Below are 18,146 nucleotides of genomic sequence, written 5' to 3' on the forward strand. Positions count from 1 at the left end.
AATCATCCACCCCCACGCAAAAGATCATGAACTCCCCCATTCATAACATGCAATGAGGCAACTAATTCCCCACAAATAGGGAGGAAAGAAGGGAGGGATGGGGGGGTTAAACGAATCCAGACCCGGATCCAGGTCAGGATTTTTAAATGACCCTTAAAACACAAGGTACAGGAGCAATAGTTCAAATGGACACATTAAGGTCTAAAAGGGGAGAGTTAAAGGAGGACAAGTTGAGAGAGAAACAAACCTTGAACGCAGCACTTGAGCTCTGAGGAGCATATAACACCGGCTGGAAAACGCGTCTTCTTCAAGTTTGGCCAGGGTAAAAAAAGAAAAAAGAAACCCAAAACAACTCCTGCTTCCCGGTTCCTCTCTTGTTACCTCTCTCTCTCTCTGTCTACGTATGCATGACAGCAAATTAAAAAATAAATCAGTGTTTAAAAAGACGCTTCCTCCTGCTCTTCTTCGCGGAGGACTGACAGGCGGTGCGAAAAAACAACAACCCGGGTCTGTGGGAGAGACGACGAGGTCGAGATGGACCGTGATAGGCGAACATTGGTAAGCGGTTATGTGTGTGTATGTGTGTCCGTGTAACGTTAGCTAATTCCGTCCAACTGGAGGAAAAGAATGCTAACGGTAACCGTTAGAACCTGCGACATTTAGTAACCGCTTCCAACGGTTACAAGTGAACGCGACTTCGGCATTAGTTCGCACCACCACATCCAAATAGACTGGCAGGCAGTACAGTTAGCCGTCGCCAGTGTAAAACCAAAGCACCTCGGACACAGTTGTAATGATAATAACCGCCGCCGAGACCTAATAAACCCCTCGTTGTGTATGTTCACGAAGGGGACGTAACGTATACACAGAAAAATAGCTCAACGTCGGACTACCGGCAGACACTGACTGCAAAATAATAATAATAACCGACAGTGTGAGCTTGCTATCGCGTTGGAGGCGATGTGGAGACGATATGCGGACAGTCGGAACAGGTTCGCAAAATAAAACAAGCAGAAGGAGGGGGTCAAAAAGTGCGGTTTACTTTCCGACGTCGCGGATAAAATAAGGCTTGCTGTGGATGCATAAGAGAGCTGCCTGCGATAGTAATAGTAGGAGGTGTCCTGTTGGTTGGGGATTGGCGTCCGGACGGAGCTCCTCTTTCTTTCTTTCTATCTCCCTCTCTGTCTCTCCCCCTCTCACTCCGTCTCTCCCTCTCTGTCCCCATTAAATTATTAGTTGTATTGACTCATCACTCCCCCCCTCTGCTCTCTCTCTCCTCGCTGCTGGTGCTGCCGCTGCCTGCCCGTGCTTTCCCTTTCTCCTCCTCATTTCAAATGGCGTGGTGGAAGAGGGGGTAAAAAAATAGAAAAAATAGAAGATAGGAGGGGGATGAATGTGTGTGAGAGAGAGTGTGGGGTGAGGAAAAGAGAAACAATCTCCTTTATAAAATAAGGACTACACGATTCCTCCGCCTGTCAGGCCGAAAAGTCCTGACAGGAGACAAATAAAGTGGAGAAAGTGTACAAGAGAGAGAAACCACACACACACACATAAACACACAAGCACGCACACACACACTGACATGAACACACACACAACAGAGAAGCACGGTGGTGCGATTTCCGGCTGTGCGCGCAGGAATTTTTAATCAGCTTGATTAGAGTGAGGCGGTCCTGCATTTATTACCGGGTACACACAGATGTTCACGCGCACACACACAAACACACACTAAACACCTTCATTTATGCTGTTTTTTTTTTTTTTCAATATTTACTTTTTACCAACAATAAGTTTTTACTTTACAAAGTCTTTTACTTTTAGTGACTTGGCCAAAAAATAGCCAAAAAGGTGAACTATTTAACCTCCGGTCAAACATCACATTACTCAAACATATCACCCAGAATAGCAACACCTCCTTTAGCTTACATCAGTTTGGTGCAGTATCATAGTATAGGCATGTCTTAAGTTTGTCACTTCTTTTAATTAACTTGTTATTATTATTTTTATATATGCTATGAATTGACATCATAAACCAAAAAGGCAAAAAAGTGTACAGGATATTATTCAAATGGAAAAAACGACATGAATTCTTCTTTACTTCCCATTACTTCCTGGAAAATTAATCTAACATAATATGTATACATTAAAGTTGGTATTTTACTCTCATCTTTAACATGTCCTGCACACTATGGAGAGCTACATCATCTCTGACTGTGAGTTGGTTTGTGAGAGAATAATAATGTTTGGTTGTAAATATTTCTCACTTTTATATTAACTTAATGCGTTGTCAATAAAATATATATATCCTGACAATATATAAACCCCAAACAAACACAAAATAAATATTAATATTCAATATATTTTAAGGGTTTTTCCTCTTAATTGTAATATAATCGAGGTCAGTTTGCAAGAAAATAGTGTTGATACACAAAAAAAGAAAAGAAAAAGTAGTTTAAATTCTTTATGCAACAAATAAAAAAGTGTATTTTGGTGAGATTTTCTGACATTACATCTCTGCAGACTGTGTTCTATGCAAAGGAAGCAGACGTTTTCCATATCAACATTTAGCTTTTGTTTTTATTCTGCTATTATCGCAAAAACGTACCTCCACAGCAGCTCACACTGTATAATGTCAAACTGGATTAAACCAAAATATTAGACGAGCTAATCTCTGTTGATACTGTCAACAAAACCCTGAACTGTCACTGCGGAGGAAGAGCTGAGAGGAGGCAAGAAAGGAACGGAGGAATGTTTGGAGGCTGGAGAGCGACACACAATCTCTGCAAACAATGGCAAGCTGGGAGGTTTTCTCAAGTTGATGTGAGAGCTATTGTTATTATTTAGTAATTATTTCATGAACCTTCCCCCTGCTGGCGGAGCTTTGTCGCTCCAGAGCAAACTGCAAAAATATCAGACAAGCTAATCTCTGTTGATATTGTCAATAAAGGTCTGGAATGGTGTTTGTAGCTCACCTTAAGGTGGCCTAATAATAACTGCCTCACTTTGACTTTATGAGCAGAGGCTGGACTAATATCCTGTGGACACACACACACACACACACACACACACATGCACCAGTTTGGTCGGCTAGTGAGAGGTGTGGATGTATTTGGCTGTCCATCTTTAGGTCCTATTGTAGGCAGAGGGGTGAGTGTGTGAGGTAAAGTTCACTGACAAGACCACAGAGGCCTTTACACACATTACAAATACAGTGATATCATAAAAATAGCAACTATATATGATATTCTTATTATAACCTAACTTTAAATAAGCATGCAAACCACGCAAGCATGCTTTAAAAAACAAAGTACAGATAATTGTTTGTCCTCATTAAAGCAGAATACATTTGTATATTGTACAAGCAAATGCTTATTCATGTAGTAAACTTACAATTTACAAAGACAAAACCTGAGTGGAATACTTATAATTTACGTAGAAGTCCTCTTGACTTGGTAAAGTGTACGCAGAGATACCTTTTTATACAAGTTAGTAATTTGTAGTGTAGGATGCAGGCAAAGAAAGACGTCTTCATCAGCACTGTGCCACAGATTTAACTTTTATCTTTTTTACTTTTTGGTGACAGCGAGGTGCCTCGATTTGATCCGACTCATCAGGCCAATAACCACATCAAACAAATATGAAGAAGCGAGTCCGTCCAGGTTGGGTGAGAACAAAAACAGGAAACCAACAGATAACAGGAAGTATGTACACCCATCACGGCAAAAAGTCAGGGGTTGTGAGGCCGAGCGTGGAGGTCAGGTGCGTGTGAAACGCTACAACACACTACGTGCTTTCTAATAAATCTTTGCCTGGCTCATAAACTCCCTCTGTGTGTGTGACCGTAAATACAATACAGTTACCGTAATGTGGCCTCACACAAAGCTGTTGTTTCATAAACAATGCAACACCGCAGACGTGAGCCTCTCAGCTAAGCTCGACAGGAACCACAGTCAGGTGACGAAGACGGTCACGGAACAACTGTGAAGAAAATCATGCAGGTTTACAGGAGGTGTTTACACCTCACTTTTAGGGGAAAATATAAAGGAGTCCTTTAAAAGAAGTTGGAACGGATCAAAAAGGAAGAAGTGATGATGTGTATAGAAACAGTACAGTTAAACCTCTCATTCAATCCTGCTTGTGAAACCAAAATCATTGTTCCACCCACCCATATGAGGTCAAAAGTTCTCTCATCTCTAAATACCTTCGCGTCCAAAAAGGCTGCGTTCACCGCAGAAGGCCGGCGGAGAAGCTTTTAACGGAAAAACGCAACGTGACACTCACCTTTCGGACCTGAGATGGAACAATGTCTAGTATTATTGACACCTCGTACGCCCGAGATGTAAGTTTAGAGGAGGCGGCTGTTTTTTAAAAGGGTCCCACGCTGTGGTTTTGAACAGGAAATGTAAGAGTTGTTGAAACATCTTGTGTAAGACCCCACATGTGTGAATTCATGAGCAGAGGGCTGCAGCACAGATTCAGCAACCAATTCTTATCTTAACTATTCTCTGGGTTTCAGTGAGCTGCCAATACTGTGTACTAAACACAGCTGTGGTGAGACGTGTGGTTAAATGGCTCTGCTATGTGTCTGAATAAAGGACCCAAAAACTGTGGAGTAATTATTTTCAGAGATTCACTCCAGTGTGAAGTATTATTACCACAAAGTCCCCGAAAACAAGAAGTAAAATTCATGATTAAATTATATTGAAATTTACCTTTAGCTTTACATTATAGGGGCATTAAGGAGGATGAAATTGTCCCGCATATGTCTTTATATATATTAAAAAATAAATCAAACTCGGGTAATAATTTGTCTCTAAAATGTACGTGCAACATCTGTAAGAGTGTTTAATTGTTCCACCTACTGTTCAGGTTCATAGTGTAACTGTTTTATGTAGTAACATGAATCAGGCTGCAGCCCCCCCCTCACGTCCCAACCTTCTCCCCAGCAGATCACTTTGCGTCACCTACACCTGCGCGGCATCTCTGCACAACACCCTGCATGTTGACATGTTTTCCACGTTAACATGTTAAACACAATGTTCCTGATTCTCTCCGTTTTTTCTCTCTTTTCCTTGGCTTCGCTTAGCAGCATTCGGAAAAAACAGGAGCGACGGTGAAAGCAAGCCATTGTCGGCAAATGTTCTTTTCTATCTGGCATGACGCAAGCAGCCGCAGTCATTTCCACTGTGATTGTCGGGCACCATCAGAGAGCATCGATAACCCCTGCCAGGCCTTGGCACCGCCAACAGGTGCCGGCACTGCCAGCAAGGTTGGCACCGATGAGGCTGTGAAAACCCTCTGACATCCAGAAGGGCACAGATTTGCACTGAATGCACCACTGAATCAACACTGCTGATTATCAATTAACATATACCGTTTTGTATCGCACAGAATAGAGGAGAAAAAATGGGTTTTGAAACACAGAAAGCCTGTTTAAAAATACTAGCTGTGTGCTGTTATAATCATGTGCTGAATACAGATTTAGCTCTGTTCAAGGTGGGTTTTTACAAGCCTGTGTGGCTTTGTGTCGGTGAGATACAGTACGCGGTGAGCTGTGCGCGCACACAAGTGTAATTGTTCAGGGAAGATTTTGTGCCTGTTGGCTGCATTTGTAAAGAAAACATGAAAAATGACATGAGAAACATGACAGACCGGATGCTGAAGCGCAACAAAGGACACCTCATATTTAAAATGTCAGGAGTCATAGCATTACACCGCAGATACATGTCACCTTTTCTGTGTGTATTACCACAGGTACTGTATGTTTTTCCCTTAAAACACTTATCATGACTATCACATCTGGCCTGCGTCTTTTAAGCCCACACGTTTATGTCTCAGGAGGATTAAATATTGTGTATTTTTCTTTAAAAGGCACTAATAATCAACACACAAAGGGAGGAAAAAAAGGCTATAAATGAATAAGAAAATGTCTGATTGTCGGCTCAACATCCAGAATCGTCTTTATTTACTGTGTCAGGCGAAGCCGCCGCATCACTCGCTGTACGTAGGTGTTGTGATGTCTTCATGCTCGCCACTTTAGATGCTTCTAATAGGCATTAATACGATTATTTGGATTACTAATACAAATTAGTCTGCGCATCCAGTCTGAGCGGAAAACACAAACAGCACGGGGATAAGTGCTGTCACTGGTTTGACTTTGAGCTCTTTCTGCAAGTGTCTGCCTCAATAAAAACACACACACAAACATAATGGTATTATTAGAGGCTGCTAAGGATTTAATAATCTGTCGGGGAGCGCGTCACAACATGAGTGGGTGCACGGATGAAACCAGAAGAGACAAGATGTCATGTAGAGCGGAAAAAGGAAGATGAGGGTGGTATACAGTAGATGCCGTGCAAAAACCAACAAGCAGTTAAATGACGAGTAATGGAAACAAAAGCACTGATTAGACGCACACATACAAAGTGTTATATGTATCAACAATTACTGATTTAATTTTTAGTCATGAATGAACTCGCACAAAGGTTAGGCTATGGACTTTGGAACAAAGGAATTGTTTAAGTCGGTGGCATTTGTGCCACAAACAAGTTTTAAATACTTTCCCATCTTAAAACTAAACCATCAAATGTTTTACTGAAAGAAAATATTACGTTTCCTACAAAAACAAAGACATTGAGTCGTTGTTCAGTCGGCTACGGGCTCGCTTTTCTAAGAAACGCCATCCTTTCTTTGTTAGTGATTTCTCTCTTTAAATGACGGATCTCCTGCTCACTAAATCACAACCAGGTTCACCTCTGCTGATGTTATCAACGTCCCTTTATAAGTCATCTGACGGCCATGAAAAACAGCTTAATCACTTGTTACGAGGTAAGCACAGATCGACTAAATATTCCATAATGAACATATCCACCAAATCAAATTAGTTTTGTGTTTTCCATTAGCCTCTCATACAGCCGGCGTGGCTTTTAATTACTTGGGAAATAAGGTGTTTTCTACATTTTCATATGTCCGCGCTCCGGTGTGGGAGGAGGGAGAAAAGAGAGAAAGAAAGAATAAGAGGAGGGGGGTGTAATGAACTGAGAGTCGACTCCTCTAAGTGCTTAATTGTTTTATAATCTCATGAAGTCGACAGAAATAGAAGCGGGGCGAGTGGTCTCAGACTCAGGTCTGCTGACAGGAAGGCCCCAATGCCAGTTAGCCTCGACGGGTCCCTGCTTCCAACGCCGTGAAGGGAAGGCAAACATGAAATGTATGAAAGACAGCCACCTTCTTCTCACATCGTAACCCTCCAACTCTCAACACCCACCCTTTAGACTTGTGGTGTTGCACTGTACACAAAAACAACTCCCACGCTGATGCACGCCTCACACAGCGCCGGCGAGGCATGCTTCCGTGTTGAACACGGCCTTCTAGTCCGGGGTCCGGGCCCGAGCCTGAGCCCTGAATCTACAGTCGGCTTCAGGTCGACATCAGCAAACAATGACCAACAAGCCAGGTCGACTCAGGCCTGAGCGAGTCTTCCTCACTGGGATCTATATTAAAGATTCAAAGCTGCATCCATTGTTTATCCTCTCCTCCCTCTCTTGTCTCGTCGCCTTTATCAAATCATAAAACCAATTAGTCATCGAACAATCGACGGGCATCAGGGCTGAGACGTTTTTAAGAAATGACTTTTCTGTCACTGCTCGCTGGACTCCTGTCTTCACATGACTGAATAATTAAACTCTAATTTCTGCCTCGTGGATCGCAACAAATAAACAATTAATAGAGTAAGAAGGACAGGAGTGTGTGTGTGTGAGAGAGAGAAAGACGCAGAGGATGGAAATGAGAAGGGACAGACTGTCCGGGGTGAGAAAGGTCGCCTCGTCCTGCTGGGTTTTCCCTGAATTTGGGGAAGGCGGTGAAGGGCACAAGCAGCGGGCCGTGTGGGGACTTCTCGAGAGTGTTAAAGAAATGAAGGCAGGTGATGGGAGGGTGTTACTCGCCTCAGTGTGAGAGAAAGTGGGCGCTCCGCTGAGATGAAAGGAGAGATGGGATGTGAGCATGTGGGGAGAACGGCTCTTAATATGGAGGCTTAGGCAGAAGTATGGAAGAAGAGGTGCAGACTTAAGGATGCCGCTTCTTTATCTACATATTTTTCTTTGCATATTTAATCCCTTGTCAAAGGATGCATCATCCATCCACTGACGAACAAAACAGTTGATAAGGCAAGGGTGTGTGTGTGAGAGAGAGAGGCAGAGAGAGAGAATCAGTGTGTGTTGAAATTGTTTCATTGGAGTATGTGGGTGGGTATTAACAACCTGATCTTAGCGGATGCGCTTTCCTCTAAATCGCTCCTTTTTTTCTCTCTGAACAAAGGAATCAGAAAAACCTACACAGATTGGATAAAGACAAGCATCGGAATAAAACACAATGAGGGTTTTTTTTCCTCTGAAGAAATATTTACAAAATTTAAACATATGTTGAGACCTGTAATAATGTGATTTGGATTAGAAAACTTAGACGTATATGGCTTCTTAAATGATATTTGCTATGGTAGCATGAAGCGCGCTAAATAACAAGAGCAACAACAGAGAATTGAACATAGGAGGGATGTCATTTTGTAAAAGCGTGACAAAACCGACATGACGGACTTTGCGTTTTTTTTTTATCTCCCGGCGAGGACACGCCAACCCATCTGACGAACGGGGCTGATTGTCAGGACCCAAAAACAATGTGACGCTTTTATCGCTAAGCCAAGGAATCTGGATCAACAGTATGCAAAGCATATGCCAGAATAAATGCAGTCCAACATGCCGGGACAACATAACCCCCTCCTCTCCTTCTCTTTTTTTATAAAGAACTTTCCAGATAATGACAAAATGAGCTGTAACTCCCCAATCACACACTAAGCACTCACTCAGGGTGGTATGTCTGTAACCGTCTGAGGGGGGGGGGGGGTTCTTACATTTTTGAGCCCAGGAATGCAGCCGTCCCTATTAACACACCAACCTTTTCTTTTTCCCAAACTAGTTGCAACATGTTATTAAGAAAAAACGCTGGGAATCATTGTTATCTTTCTCCTCTATTAGCAATCATAACAGAGCTATTTCATACAGAGGAGGGATGGGGTGTGTGTGTGTGGTGTGTGTGGAATCCCCAAAGAGCCACACATTAAAAAACGAGACAGGCCTCTTATTTACTGGCGACAGTCTAATAAATACATTTGCTGGCAGCTAAACAGGTATTTACTCTGCTGCCTACCACAGGTATAATTTCACTGTTTGCTGAGCTGTTATTTTGCTACAGCGATAATTATCGAGGTGGTAAAGGGAAGACGATTAATGGTTTTAGCCGAGATATCAGTCTCAGCAAAGTGAAGCACGGCCTCAAACTCTAAACTACCTGTAGATATCAAACTGTGCGGCCGTTTTAAACGTATACTGATGTGTCAAATAAAGGCAGTTTAATTTAGCACAGGTTCTAGTCTCACCTGGAGGTTTTTTAAAGGAGAATTGCATTTTTATTTTTTTTGCATCTTTTGATTTGATTTAAAGCTGAACTCAAAGCAGAGGCCATGAAATGAAACACACACACGTTTCTTTTTTTACCAGCAACACTTTCCCTGCACATTCATGTTTCCTTTATGTAATAAAAACAGATCATTTGGAGTGTAATCCGATTTGAAATCAAAGTGATTTATAAGCATTATTAATATCATGTCAGAGCACAGCGAAAACAGGAACATGAGCTAAAAAAAGTCAGCCCCTTTGCTCTCGCACGTGCAGACTAATTGGTCTCTCAGGGTCTCAGGACAAACTTTGCCTTTTGCTCTCGCTCGTCTCTGACAACCTGAGACTGACTGAGAGCTCTGCACGCCAACCTGCGGTCGCTGTATTGTGCTTTACTAATCTGCTTTACGCCGCAGGGATATAACTGCTCCGACAGATTTTGCGAAACGCTGAATTTACGACCTGAAGAGGCGATTAAAGACGGATGCAAAAGTGTCTCCGAGAAATTTAAAGGAAAAGATGATAATATTTCCTATAATATACACAACAAGCTCATTTCCTGCCATTACACTACTACAATACAGTAAATGCAGGGTGCACTAGTTTCGATTAGCTGAATGAAAACAAAAGTAAGCTCAGAGAGGGGCAAAGGAGTGTAACAAGGTTAAACCTGTAAGTTAGAAGACGACAGGTAGAAAGGTGGAAACACTGAGGTGTTTTCCCAGCTCGCCTCTTAATTGTAAATCACAGTAGGGTTTTTGTAAGAGCTGTGAACACGACGCGACACATTCAAAGGAATTAATTACACACTAATAAGCTGCGACAGATGTTTAGGCTTTACTGCTGGATGTGTGTGACCCGGCAGTCATACGCAGCGCCTCCGCCGCCGCCGTCCTCACACTCTGATTCTTATCATTCCTGCCAAACAAGTTTTAGAGGAGACATTTTTGCCAATGAGACGAACACGCCGCGGTGCATGTGTGTGTTTTTTGTGCCACTTTCACAACCACAAACTGATCCAAAAACAGGAGGTTGTAACAAAGGCGAGGAGTAAAACCGAGAAGTTTTGCTTCAACGTTCTCAAGCTTTCGTCTTGTCTGAAGACTTTTACAAGAAGTGACACATGGCAGCCAGAGACAGGAAAAGGGCTGTGTGTCACTGCTGTCAGAGGCACTGACCAGATAAGCCACAGCACCTTGAGCTGCCGCAGATCTGCAGAAAGATAAAAGGAGAAAAACTCACCGGTTGCTGTGGCATAACCTGATTTATTTTTTCCCATGCAGAGGTGCCAGTCTTGACCTGGTAATCGCATGTGAGCGAGCAAAGCGAACAACCTGACAACAACAGCGAGGTGATAAACAACAAGCAGTGACGCTGATGGCTGCAGATTATATCAGGGTAATCTTGTAGCTCTTTAATTATCTGATCAAGTTTGTGATGTAACACGAACTTCAACGGGTTTTATTGCCCTTTTATGTGCAGCTAAATTAACAAATATAATCCTCATGTCAGATACTAGTAGCATAGACTCTCTGATCGGTCTTACAGGAGAATATCTGAGCTGATTTCTAGATTTAAATAATCTCAAATACCAGAGTAGAAACCAGTGGCTGTGCTGGTGTGTGAAATGTCAGCTATTTTCTCAAAGAGCGGCGAGTGAAACCTTTAAAAACCTGTAAACCACAGAACATCAGTGCCCACGCAGTTTTAAGATGGCAATACATCTTCTCATAACTGCTCTCTGTTCCTCTGTTTCACACACACACACACACACACACACACACACACACGCACACACACGCACCTGAAATTACTTTATCAGCACAAAAGCCACACGCAGACCAGCAGCATTACTGCACAATATCTGTCTGAATGCCTCACACCAAGTCAGGCAGAAAGACAGCAATAAATTCTTCACCTGTCTGCCTCCACGTGCTTCTGTCCCACCTGATTTTTTTTTAAACACGCTGCTGAGCTCGCTGTGTTATTAAGAGTCACACAAAGTGTTTCAAAGCTATAAAAGTGTTGAAGCAAGTTGACACGTAATTAAATATTAAGTGTGGGGAGAGAATAAATGAAGTGTCTCTAATGGCCTAATAAAAAGTAGTAAAAGTAGATGGGCAGTTGGGCTGCAGCCTTTCTAGCAGACATGTCAGCGCTTTGAGGAGAACACACACTTTATTATAAGGAGGAGAAATGGAAGTGAAGGCCTGATTTAAATGACAGAATTTAAGATTTATAATTCAGGACAAAAATAATAACTTTATCCTCCACATAAGGTTCCTAAAGTGATGAGTTCAGGAGCAGAGGTGGCAGCATCACTGCTCGCTCCTCTGCTGCGCGCGCTGAATAAGTTGTTAAATGAATTAGAGGAGATGGATGTACTTAACCCCGCCAATATCACGAGTGCTTTGCTTATTCGTGCAGAAACGACACAGGCCTCTTTCTGCACATTAAAAATGAGATGGTTAAAAAAAAAAAGTTCTGAATGCGTGCATTTATATTTACCATTAAGCATGGCATTTATGTTCTGCTTCTTTTTTTTTTTACTTTATGAAATATTTACTCCGAGCAGCCACGTCTGGTGTGTGTGGGTTTTAAGTGATTTAGAAGATAGGTCTGCAAACTGCTTTTAATTCATGTAGAACCGAGGAGATCATTCTGCTGAATCGTCTGAGATGCACCTTCTTTTTATGAGTCATGCTATAAAATAAATGAGATTTAAAACATATGCAGAGAAAGTAAAAAAAGAGAGAATGACAGCCGAGAGAGTGACACGATGGGAGCGTACCTTTAAAGTCAGCAGTCGCCCGACCTCTTGTTTTCCATCAAAAGTTGAGCAACCTCTTGTCACTGCTCCACCACGAGAGATCCAAAAATAGGCAACTGCTCTGTGGGAGGAAAAACTGCTTTAAAAAAGTCAAAAGTCCTGTGTTTGAGGAGGAGGAGAAGGAGGGGGGAGTCGTCTTGTAGAAACCGCACCGGCTGAGGTTGAAGTTGCAGAGCGCACACGCGGCGGATGGAGCGCAGAAATGTGAGCAACCGTGCGCTGCGGGCAGCGGGGGTGAAGTAGAGGAGAGAGGAGAGTAGCGGCATGTGAGGAAGGGCTGCTTTGAGAGGGTGGCAGGTAAACGAACCGCCCCTCCCCGTTTCTGATGCTCAAATCGATGATTTGCCAGCTGTGGCGCAGCTTGTCTCATTGCCCCACTTTGGTTTTTACAGCCGCTCCTCTCCGACGCGCTGCTCTCCGGGGACACGGGGGAGAGAGAGAGAGTGAGCGAGAGAGTGAGCGAGAGAGAGAGAGAGAGAGAGAGAGAGCGAGTGCCAGGAGAGCTCTCACACTCATTCATTTTCATATTTACACGCCACATGTTTGCATGTCAAGAAGAAGAAGAAGAGGGGAGAAAAAGTCTGGTAAATAGTCGATTGGGCGCCGCGTTGTGCGTTTTGCGCCGTATAGAGTCAAAGCGTGTTGTTTTAACAGCGGAGGGCAACCTGCCAGCTTTCCTCCCAACACACCTGAGCGGAATATGAAACCATAAAGCCCCGCTATAGCCGGCTATACATCAGATGCTCTCACAGACGCACAGGGCTGTTTATTTAAACGGGTATATCTGTTAGAAAATGTGCGGAAATAATAGAGAATAAAAAGTTTTTAAGACTTGTGAAGTTTGTTTGTTGAGAGAGGGACTAATGCAGCCGTCTGCTCTCGTGCTGTGTTTGCCGGAAGCGGTTTTATCCATTAATTTCTCCAATCCAAACCAGGCTTTTAGCGGGAAATAATTATTATTCTGACTATTCCGCCAGTGAACATTTTTAATGCGTCATTATTGAACCAGAATCACTTTTATTGAGTCAGAGCGAGCTGTTGCTTTTTTAATGTTGGAAAACTTAGTTGAACTCCGGCCATCACACACACGCACGCACACGTACAGACACACACATCACATTTAAGAATCCCACCGCCGGGCCTATCCAAAAAATTAAAAATAAAAATCGACGCTTTAGGAATGCAAATTTGTTGAAATTTACGTGGAGAGCAGAATAATTTGATTTTTTTTCTCTTTTCTTGGACATCTTTAAGAACACAGCCCGGAGCGGAATCAGCCGAGGCACAGAGGACAGCGACAGATAACGGAGGGAAAAAAGCTTTTATTTGCGCCCTCACACTGTCGAGATGTATTTGTGCTAATTTAATTGATTTTCAGCTGTAACTACGCTGACACGCGCTGGGAAAAGTACTGAGGAAATGTCGCTTTTTCTTTCCTGCCAAAGTCTGAAATAAGACGGTAAAAAAAAAAAAAATCTCAAGTTTCAGAGAAAATAAATTCTTAAATAAAGAACGTGTTACAGGAAGTACAGAGAGGACGGTTCCTGTTGTGACACCTCTTCATGTTTTTGTATTAATGTGTGCTAAAAAATATTTAATATTAGTGCATGAAGGAACGTGAACCCAGTCACCCAGGTTGATTTCATGTTTGTGTCCATCCTGTGTGTGTATGTGTGTTTGCAGCTCCTGCACATGTGGTTAGTGCATATGTAAGCCTGTAATGTGTGTGCGCGCCTGTGTGTGTAGGTGTGTAGGTGTGTGTGTGAAAGCAAGCGTCATATATTGTGGTTTGAATATATATTTGTGTCATGCGTCTGTTTTTAGATTTCTTTGCACCCTTGCACACATTTATTCTCATTTGTTGTGTGTACGCCTTTGTGTGCGTGTGTGTGTGTGCATGTGAAAGTGTGTAAGTGTGTGTGCTTGAAATGATTGACAGTTTGCATCTGCACACAGGCTAACTGCTCTGCACTAGCAGGTGTGCAGGAGCCCACAGGTAATGCAGCTGTTTACTTACAATATGAATGTGTTTCTCTTGCAGGGTTTAGCATAAATAACACACTGATCCATTTACATTTACACTTAATTTACACGTCCCTTTGAAAATAGAATCAGTGTGGAAAAAAAAGAGCTAAGAGCAAGACAACAAAAGAAGGCGAGAAAGAGACGGAGGAGAGGCCTGAAAAATCATGGAAATTATTGTGAGTGTCCGCAGCCAGCGTCTTTATCAGAGAGGACTCAGAAGGACTGGGGCTCTTATTGTAAGCCGATACGTACAAATACTTCTCAGAAAAGTTCATTTGTTGTGGCTTTGGGTCTCCACAAAAGTTTCATTATGAAGCGACTGAGATCTGCATTTAAAAAGACAGAGGAGGAACAAAATCACACACACTCACACACAATCTCTGCATATGATTCACAGCAGCTCGCTCTCTCCTGGGAGGTTGGATGGGAATCGAAAAGTTCCAGTAAAGAGATTCAGATTTGCTTTCTGCATAATTATAAATTCATGCTAACTTAGGGATGTTTTCATCATTACAGACAACAGCTGGTGATTTCAATGCAGCCAGTGTTTTATCCCACAATTCATGTAGCTGCCTCCGAAGAGCCCCACATGTGCTGCAGTTATCGCTTTGGCCACAAGGGGGACCGCTGAGTCTCATTTTAACAAGAGGGAAGAGGGAGTGAGAGAGGAGAGGAGAGGAGGGCAGCTAATGATGACCCCCTCTCTGCAAGACACATTTTAGCAAGTTGAGCCAAGATTTCTGATTCTCTAGATTTAAAAGCAGCGCCCCCTGACCTCTGCATTCAAACGCAGAGGAAGATTATCGGCGCAGCAGCGTCGTGTGAGAGCCGTGGACCGCTTCCAAAACGTTAATGCAAATTGATAATGTGCATCTATGTTGCTGAAGCATAAAGAGGGCAGGGAAAAAAGAGAACTAAATGTATGTGAAGTGTAAACAAATCAAAGCAGACCTTGAGCTGAGACGTTTCAATCGTCTGCACTTTTTTTTTTTTTCTCTGAAAACAATAAAAAGCACTTGGAAAATTACAAGGGTCACACACCCCAGAATTAATCTTTCCAACCCATAACTAAATAGAGAGACACTGTTGCCTCTCCATCAAGTGGGTATATTTTAATTACAGGCTATTGACTACTGAAAGTAATTTGTCTCAGAAAGATGCCCACGAGCTAAAAGACAGACGTCTCGTCTAAATCTGGAATGCTCAGCCACTTTGTGCTGCTCTGGTTTTGTGGTTAGCCTTTGCAACTTTCCTCTGTAGCTCTTTTATAATTGCTCACCTTTTAAAGATTAACAAGGATTCCTGAGGAGGTGAACACTTGTCTACTTTATCCGGGGTAAGGGCTGGATTTTCAGACTTTTGTTCCTCCGATCATCTCGGAAAGAAATTGAAGTCTGGATTTTGGCTGGTGCCTTTTTTCCTCCGCGCTTTTCTCTTTGAGTTTTGAAACAGAAGTACTCCACAAGCTCACCTCTTAAATGAAACTCTATTTATCCTCATTTGCACGCTGCCAAGGAGGACAGAGGAGATGAGAGCCAATCACAACAATAAAAGCTGACCCACAGCGGCGCCTCCAAAGCGCGCACGCCTCCAGATGTTAATGAGATGTCAGTCAGCTGGGCGAAAGAAAGCAGCCCACTGGTGTAATTACTGTGTGGTGTGAACTCTCCCATCAGCTGTGGCAGCTTAGTGTCACTCAGTGCATTACTGCGTGCCCAGAGCGTCAGCTGAACGCGGGCAGCAGCTGCCCAGATGTTAGAGGACTCTGTGAGAGGAAAGTTGCTGGTTTCACTCTACAGGTAGGTGTTTCTGAAATACCCTCACCTGTCAATCAAAGTGTGGGGGCCGAACTGTGACGTCTTTAGCTTCCTGGTATTTTGAGCGTCATTGAAACACTGGATGACCTTTACATTCTTACGTCTTGACTAAGGACACATCCTATGATCAGGTGGATAATCATCTTTAACAATCCGGACATACTTCTGTCAGCTTTATTTACATGCAGAGCCAAAGAGCTTTACTTTAGATCTCCTGAAACCTGCTTGTGTATTTGTGTCACTTTATTAATCCCCAGGAGGTAAATTGAGATTGAATTGTAATTCAGTCGTTGAAAGTTGATATGTATCAACTGTTGCCTTAGTGGGCGGAAACTTAAGCCGCCGAATTAAGCTTTAATTGATTTTTCTTGGTTGGTTAATTCTTCCGCAATTCTTCCCTTAATGTTATGATTTCTTGGGATGATAGTCTTTTTTGGGGTGCATTTTGGCTTTATTATATAGGACAGCTGAAGAGAGACAGGAAATACTGGGAGAAGAGAGTGGGGGGTGACGTGCAGCAGAGGGCAGAGGGCGTCGAACGTGAGGCCGCTGCGGGGAGGACTGCAGCTTCTGTGTATGGGACACCTGCAGACTGAGCTAAACCAGTGCAAGGCGTCTGAGTTAAAGTGATAATCTCCAAGATTTTCATGTAAACAAATGTCTGTTAAGTCTATCACCAAATGAGGTAACACAATGGTGATGGCCCACTGATGAAAGCCTTTGCATTTGCAATATTACAGACTGGGTGAAAAAATCACAAGCGGCGCCCAGTTAGTGACGCGTTCTCCATCAGCTAGCAGTGGTTGGTCTGCCAGAGAGGGTAGGCTGAGCTAAGGGGCTGCATTTCCGGTCTCTGCAAGTGTTGCGAGTAAACAGTAATCTACTATGGCTGAACAAACAAAGAAAAGATGGATGACTACAGATACAACTTCAATAATAAGTGAAAATCCAAAGAAAAAGAAACAAACTCGACGCTCAGATGAAGCAAACAGTCTGAAAAGGAAAGCGACCGTCAGCGAGGAAAGTCACAACCGGAGCCAACCGTGGTCACACATGCAGCACTGTCTGGATATTCAAGTTTCAAGAAGATTCAAGTTCCATGTCTCGTTTACTCGCTCAGTGACAAAATCAGATGAATGTAATCATTTCTATTGGAATGTATTGAAGGCTTTGAGCGCCACAGCGAGCTGTTTTGATCTGAACTCTTGTCACCATATTTACATTTATTGTTGTCTCTTGTGTTGAAAGTTCTTGAGATCAACTGATCTTGAGCGTGCAGCTGATTCGCTCATTAAATCTAACTGATTCAAAGTGGACATTTAGCGTCCGATGCTATGTGATGGGACACAGTAGTCGTGCACTTGCTTACTGTTCGGATAATGACATTGTAGCAGATTCTGTTGTGAATTCTCAGTGGACTCAAACGAACTGCTTTTGGTGCCACCCAACACTTTACACTTTACACAGATCGTTTACTACAACAGGGATGCTGTCTGCATGCAAAGGACATTAAACTCTCAAATCTTCTGTTGCAGCCTCATCAGGAAGAGAAAGTCCAAGATGTCACAAAGTCACTACAAGTACAAGTCTTGTTAGACACACCGCTGACATCCATCCATCCTCCTGTCTGTAACCTTCATCATTTAACCTCCAGCTTGTTTGTGTCAGGCTCGCAAACATGGTTGGATGTCGAGCACGTCGACCGATACAGAGCCGTGGGAGCCGCAGCGATATCAGGCCTCTGTGTTTGACATGCATCTCAACGCGGCGCCGCCGTCACAGTGAGACACCCTATCTCCTGGAGAGTCTATTAGCTGTGCTTAATTAAACAAATGTGATTAGACTGATCCAAACTCACACAACTGAATCCCTGGTAAGGAGTCAGCCACGAGAGGCGGCTGCAGAGAGAAAGAGAAGTCACGCATGGCTCGGCTTTATTAATAGCACCTATTACACACTAACGCACACCTCGGCGAGCTGCCGAGTTTACGTGTGAGACATGCGCGGGGCAGCGACGTTTCA

At 43.1% G+C, this 18,146-nt stretch overlaps 1 protein-coding gene across 6 annotated transcripts in view; it reads right to left on the reverse strand.

Annotated features, from left to right (window-relative positions):
- satb1b (SATB homeobox 1b) overlaps window positions 1-12,485 on the reverse strand; it is a 61,629-nt gene extending 49,144 nt beyond the window's left edge. For 4 of the 6 annotated variants that reach the window (XM_069656214.1, XM_069656216.1, XM_069656215.1 and 1 more), the window contains exon 1: window positions 12,244-12,485. The gene's annotated coding sequence lies outside the window, so the exon portion shown is untranslated. Of the gene's footprint in view, window positions 1-247; window positions 385-10,694; window positions 10,719-12,243 lie in introns of those variants that run through there. The other 2 variants (XM_069656213.1, XM_069656212.1) reach the window with 2 other exon arrangements.
- Window positions 12,486-18,146: the final 5,661 nt, after the last annotated feature.

This window comes from Semicossyphus pulcher, unplaced genomic scaffold (assembly GCF_022749685.1).
Source record: "Semicossyphus pulcher isolate SPU_LCO1_2020_fin unplaced genomic scaffold, fSemPul1.0.p SCAF_9, whole genome shotgun sequence".
Taxonomy (NCBI): Eukaryota; Metazoa; Chordata; class Actinopteri; order Labriformes; family Labridae; genus Semicossyphus; species Semicossyphus pulcher.